This window comes from Mirounga leonina, unplaced genomic scaffold (assembly GCF_011800145.1).
Source record: "Mirounga leonina isolate KUSES-001 unplaced genomic scaffold, KU_Mleo_1.0 Mir_376, whole genome shotgun sequence".
NCBI lineage: Eukaryota > Metazoa > Chordata > Mammalia > Carnivora > Phocidae > Mirounga > Mirounga leonina.
This window is the reverse complement of record NW_023270718.1, coordinates 10,313,423-10,319,422: the sequence shown is the minus strand read 5'-3', so window position 1 is coordinate 10,319,422 and position 6,000 is coordinate 10,313,423. Positions and strand designations below refer to the sequence as shown.

General features: G+C 47.2%; 1 long non-coding RNA gene across 1 annotated transcript in view; it reads right to left on the bottom strand.

Moving 5' to 3' along the window:
* Window positions 1-2,787: 2,787 nt before the first annotated feature.
* The window catches only part of LOC117997948, a 51,642-nt gene continuing 48,429 nt past the window's right edge, over window positions 2,788-6,000 (bottom strand). The window contains exon 3 of the long non-coding RNA XR_004675933.1: window positions 2,788-2,848. This is a non-coding gene — a long non-coding RNA (uncharacterized LOC117997948). The remainder of the gene's footprint in view (window positions 2,849-6,000) is intronic.

Below are 6,000 nucleotides of genomic sequence, written 5' to 3'. Positions count from 1 at the left end.
AAACTTTGAAATATTGCAGTGCGTTTATTTAAAAAAAAAAAAAAAAAGCCTTCTGCAGCTATCTGACATTTTAGGAGAGTGACGCGCATCCTTCGTTATTCTGAAGCTAAAAGCTCTTGCTCAGATTGTTGGGGTCTGAAAAAGGTGTGTGGGCTTTGCTCATTCCATTTCCCATTTTTTGGTAATATATAACATTACTCTCCATGTTCTGGAAATGCTGTGATTCACATTTTGTGTTTATTCAAATGTAATGTTAGTTTCTAATATGAATGTGCAATATGTCTGTGACAGAATGCTGTGAGGTTTTCTGTAATAAAATTATAAGAGTAAAAACAGAATGCTGTGAGGTTTTCTGTAATAAAATTGTAAGAGTAAAAACAGAATACAAGTTTTCAGATTTTTTTCTCACTTACTCAGACTTGATTCACAACCGATATATCGTGGGATTTTTTTTGCTTGTTTGTTTTAGTGAGCTCGTTACAAAGCGTATTAATTGTCCTTGGTGGGCAGATGTAAAGAAATTCTTTTATACTTAAATAAAGTTGCTGTGACTGAAAAAACCAGCCCTCCATCTTCAGAAAATATTTATGCATTAATTTGTTACAGAATTATCTAATTATCATAATTGAAGTACCATTTGGGCCAATCTTTCTTTAAGAAATGATGTATGCTTTTTAAATGCCATTACTCTATAAAAGAAAATTGCTCGATATATTTACATCTGGTAGTAGAGTTTTCATCCTTAAAATGTATTCCTATACACAGAAAGCAAGTTTCTGTGCCTACGGCAGGGACCGCAAATGCTAATTCCTTTGTTGTTTTGTTTGTTTGAGACCACTGATTTTTAAGTTATAAATTATTTTAGGCACCGTTGTGGAAGAAAGCGACTATCTACTAAATTATGGCAAAGATGTTAAAATAAAAAAAAAAAAGACGTTTTAGAATAAACAAAAGGACATCACTGTGATTTTAGGCACTGGTATTTTGCCAAAATCGTTGTGTAAATTTTGATTTTTTTAAAGTTCTGCATCATCTATGTGTTCATCTTAGCAATGTGTAAGTGATGTGAGTACCAGGCCAGCTAATGATCTGCGACATGTTTATGTTATAATTCAGGTTTTGAAAAAGAGAGACAGAGACAGAAAGCCAAACAATATAAAACATCACGACTCTAGTTTTTCAAAAGCAAAAGTCATTCCTTCATTCATTTAAGCTGTTGACTTCCTACTATGCGTCAGGCACTGCGGTGAGCTTTGAGAGGCTGGCAGGCAGGCAAAACCCAAAATCACGCAGTGACAGCGGAAATCATAGTGAGATCCTAGACAAGAGCAGAGTAAAAAGTGTGCAAAAAAAAAAAAAAAAAGGAATGAATCTCATTAATTTGAGACATTTTTTCAGATTTTAGCATTTTTGCCATAATTTAGGAGGCAGCATTTTTGTCTTATAACGGTGCCTGAAAAAATCTGCCCCTTAAAATCCACAGCCTCACCAACATAAAAACAACACATTAGTGAGATAGTTAACATATGCATTCAGTTCATTCAAACAGATCTCTTAGGGGGAGAAAAGCCAGGGCACTTTAGACTTCTTTGTGGTAAAAGGGGCAGAAATAAAGAGTCTCCCCAAAAGGCCTGCTTTGAACGGCTGATGGGGGGAGCCCCACGCAGGACGCGACGCTTGGGAAGAAAGCTAGGGACACTAGGGAAAGATGCCATCCCAGGAAATAATTTGCAAAACAGATGGCTAGCATTTAAATAGTCTACGGTTTGCAAATGGATGGGTCTCTGGGACCCTGACCATGCTGTGCTGTGTCCATGGCAACCATTCTCTTCCTCAGCGACGCGCGGAGTGGCTGGGCTGTGCGGGTGGGGGGGCGGATTGCGGGAAGCGGCCCCAGCTGATGTTCTGCCCAGCAGAGCATGGGCTGTCCTCCCAAGTACCCCAGGCTGGGGTCGGGGCGCTTCTGCAGCAGGAGTGCATTCCCCACAATTCTGGGCCCTGGAAAGTCCCAGATCAGGGACGGGGACAGACTGGTCCTGGTGAGGACTCTATTTTGTTACCCTCTGCCTGTGTCCTCACGTGGCGGGGAGAGAAGGGCATCTCTCCTGTCTCTTCTTATGAAGGCACTGATCCCACCGGAAGGGCTCCGCGCTCGTGACCTAATCACCTCCCCAAAGGTCTCACCCCGAATACCGTCACAAACGTGCAGTCCCTAGAAAGCTCCAAGCTCAGGGTCGGTGCTCGGGGAAATGTGAACACCTAACAGGTTCTGGATTTCACTGAAGATGAAAAGTGAACTAACTGAGAGTATGTGCCCAGCAACGGGGTTTATTCTTTCACTGGAGACAAAAATGAGCAGTGGGGGTGGGGCTGCCTCGAGCCTCTTTCATCCTGTAAAGGAAGGCCTACTGTGTGTCAGCTCAGCGTTCCAGTTTCCGGGGTGCTCTGGGCCCCTTCCCCACCCACCCTTCTCCACTCCGCTGCAGTTTCCATGGCGACGGTCTGAGCCTCCCTTTGTTGCTAAGGGCGATAAGCAATCTGGAGAGAGGGAGCAGGCCATTGACTCATCTCACTGAGACTCGGTGGTGGGCACAGGAGGGATGGGGGGGACAGGGATGCAGAAGGGGCTCAGCTCTGCAACCACCCCCGCACTGGTCCAGGCACATCTTTGGGTGCCTTTGAATGGGGTATGCACAAGAACGAAAACACACAGGTGAGGGGCTCTGAGAGTCAGGTAGAAATCATGCGTCTCCTGCAGCCTCTGGTTCCAACAGCATTATCTGTCCTCAGGGTCCATCAGGTCGTCTGGTAAATACTGATGGAGCTTTTCCGGGTGCCAGGCCCTCATCTGGGGGCAGAGAATAAATGTCAGGCAACCCTGTGCTTTGTTCTCATGGGAGACACGTTCATCTGTTCCCAAAGTTTGGCCCTTGCCTTAAGAAAGATGTCCAGTGTCTTCTGGGAGGCGGGATCGTGCTAGACCTCGGGGTAACGGCAGGGAATACAATAAGCCTCCCTCCCCTGGTGCAAGGGAGACAGACGATGAACAACAGGGTTAACACAACCTCAGAAGTTCACCAGGCCTGTGAAGAAAAACAAAGCGGAGAACTGGAAGGTGTTAATACGGAAGGCAAGGATGGTCTTCGATGCGTGCTAAGGCCGTGGGGCTATCTGAGCAGAAGGCCAAATGGTAAACATGAGACTCTCTGGGGGAGAGAAATCTAGGCAAAGGGAATAGCAGGTCCGGAGGCAAAAACGTACTGTGCGTGTGCAAGGGAGTCCAACGTAGCCACATCATGCAAGGCCTCATAAAACATGGGGCTTTGTTAACAAATTGTTAATATTGATCCTAGTGCTGCTGATGGAGTTTCTCCTATGAGTCAGACCCAGGGCCAGGAGCTGGGTTTACGTGGATGCATCAAAACTGACACGCGAAGTTATTCGGGGATCCTGATATTAATCAGATCATCAAAAAGCAGACGCCTTTCAAGAATATCGAGCTCGCATTTAGTGCCTTCGCTCGGCTTGTGGTGTCTGCTTGTGCTGGGCATCCACAGACAAGTATCAACCCTGTAAGGTGGATGATATTATCCCAAATTTAGCCATCAGGGGATGGAGGCGCAGAGAGGTTGGACAATCTCTGGAACATTCTGCCGCTAGCCGGCGGCAGGGCTGGGGTTTGAACGGAAGCCATGTGGCTTCCGGACCCATGATGTCACCTGGTAGGGGTGCTCCTTGCAACCATGTTCTAGTCCCAAGTATACAGGGCAGGTACACAGACGGCTGGCTCGACCCCAGGGTTGGAAGACGATGCGCTAACTCGGCGGGGGGACGCCATTGCTGAAGAAAGTGACTGGGGGGAGGGATACCCGGTGTCGAAAGAGAAAGAGTCTGTGATGGGTGGACACGTCATCTTTAGGGAAAATTCTCCAAAGGAAGCCCGTCGTAGCTAGTCCACCAACCACCTTTTGTCAAATTATGGCTTATAAGACGCTGGACCGTGTGTTCAGTATCGTTACTATTGTCTTACGAGGTAGGACCAATTAATATTCCGATTTTACCCATAAGTTCGACTAGCCACATCTCAGAGAGAGAGATGGAAACACCTGCCCCCAAACCTACATTTTTTCATATTTATTTCTTAAATTGGGGTGAAACGCACGTAACATAAAAGTTGCCATCTTGACCACTTCAAGCGTGCAGTTCAGTGGAGTTAAGTACCATCACCACCATCCGTCCGTAGGACTCTCTTCATCTTGCAAAACTGAAATTGTGTCCCTGTTGCCGCTCCCCCCAGCCCGGGGCCCCCACCATCCTGCGGGCTGTCTCTCCAACTCTGACCACTCCAAGTTCCTCCTATAAGGGGACTCCTAGAGTACTTGGCTTTTTGTGACTGGCTTCTTTCACACATCATCATGTCCTCAGGTTCATCCACACCGTGGCATGTGCCAGAACCTCCTCCCTCCTTTTGGAGGCTGAACGATATCCCACTGTGTGCATACACCCCGTTTTACTTATCCATCACCTGTCAATGGACATTGGGCTGCTCCCACCTTGGGCTACTGTAAATAAGGCTGCATGAACATCGGTATACACATATGTCTTCGAGGCCCTGCTTTCGACTCTTTGGGCAATGTACCTAGAAGCAAAGTTGATGGATCCTAATTCCACGCTTGGTTTTTTTGAGGAACCGCAAGACCGCTCTCCACACCAGTTGCACCATTTTGTGTTCCCATCAGCAGCGCACAGGGGAAGGACCCATATTTTTAGTTATTTACAAATAATGAGTGAGAAACTAGCCAATTCCAGGCTGGGATTTTGAACATACACTCGGTTTAGTACCAGATTCCAGAATATTCCATCCTCTGAGGTTCTCTCTGCTGATTTTCAGCTACTGACACCTCCTCAGCCCAGCAGCAGTTTCCATGGTAACAGACTGAGTTTGTCTGGGTTGCTAAGGAACCAAAGAGCCCTGAGGAGGGACAGGCTGGAGCTCCAGTGTGCAGCCAGCCTAGGTGAGGGATGGGGAGGCTGGGGGGCCCTCATCAGTGGCTCACGCACATCCTCTGTGCTTGTCCTGCGACACATCTTTGCGCAAGGGCACAAAGTTGGCTCTGAGCCTCACAGGATCTAGAAAACCCCACATCTTCACACCAGAAGTGGCCGGGGACCTAAACATTCAGTGTCCTCACCATATCCTCCTCCCTTTTACTTATTCACTCAACAAACATGTATTGAGAGCCTGCTCTGGTAAGTCAGTGTGCCAGACCCTGGGACCACCATGATGAGAAAGACACAGATACGATGTTGATGGACAGCAGAATGTGCTGCCCCCAAATACGTCACTTTGGGACGTGGGTTATTTTTTGCTGCAGGCCCTTGGAAAAGAGCAAATGCAGGGAGGGGCTTTGTCTGGGCCCCTCAGCCACCTCAGTACAGATCCTCAATGTCATGACAGGAGCTCAACGTCATCAGTCCCTCCGGGGAGTTTCATCCCCCCGGAAAGACTGGCTCTTGTCACAGGAGGGGTGATCAGAAGCAGACACCACACCCAGAAAGACCGTCACAAACCATCACACCTCCTTTCCCCAAAATCATTTATTCTCCCCAAAAAGGCCCACATCCCCTGTCCCTCTCCCTATGGGGATGGTACGCAAGCCTGCATCCTAGGCCGCTCTGGGAGCTGCTTTCTGCCTGGGCGTCTCCCATGTATACGTGAGATGTACACCTTAACAACTTCTGTTTTATGCTTGTTAATCTGTCCTTCGTTACAGGGATCTCAGCCAAGAACTCAGAAGGGTGGAGAGAAAATTATCTTTCCTCCCTGCAATGTTTTCGTTTGTTCGTTTTGTTTTGTTTTTCTCTACAAGAGCCTGCTTGGAGATGCTTCCATTCGATAATTTATCCTACAGATGTTCACTGTAGGTCCACCCTGTGCTAGGCTATGTTAGCAAGAAGAGAAAGAAACACGACCCTCCTGGGAGATGGCAGTTATGGGGT